Below are 485 nucleotides of genomic sequence, written 5' to 3' on the forward strand. Positions count from 1 at the left end.
GTAAGAATTAAATATTCAGAAGAAGAAAAGAAGAGGAGGAGGAGGAGGAGGAGGGAACGAGAAATATGAATAGGGGTAAAGAAGAAAATTCCGAAAATGAAAAAGACTCAAGGAAGAAAGATAATAAGTTAGACGAAAAAGAAGTATAAAGAGGAGAGACAAAGGAAAGGATATAAATATTTGCATAACAGTAAATGTAACTCTAAGTAGGGCCTTTTTGATGCACTTTTATATTTCTTATTTCAATATTATCTTTACGCCAGTTATAAGAATGATGATTATAATAAGAATGATAATTATATTGACAATGAGATAACATCAACAACAATAACAATAATAATGATAATACTAGTACCAGTAGTAGTAGTAGTAGTAGTAGTAATATGAATGATAGTAAAATGAAAAATAAAAATAAACATGATAATAATGAAAATGGTTATAATAATTACTATTAATATCATTATTATGGTTCTAAGTATTATCAT

Source organism: Penaeus chinensis, chromosome 2, assembly GCF_019202785.1.
Source record: "Penaeus chinensis breed Huanghai No. 1 chromosome 2, ASM1920278v2, whole genome shotgun sequence".
Lineage (NCBI taxonomy): Eukaryota > Metazoa > Arthropoda > Malacostraca > Decapoda > Penaeidae > Penaeus > Penaeus chinensis.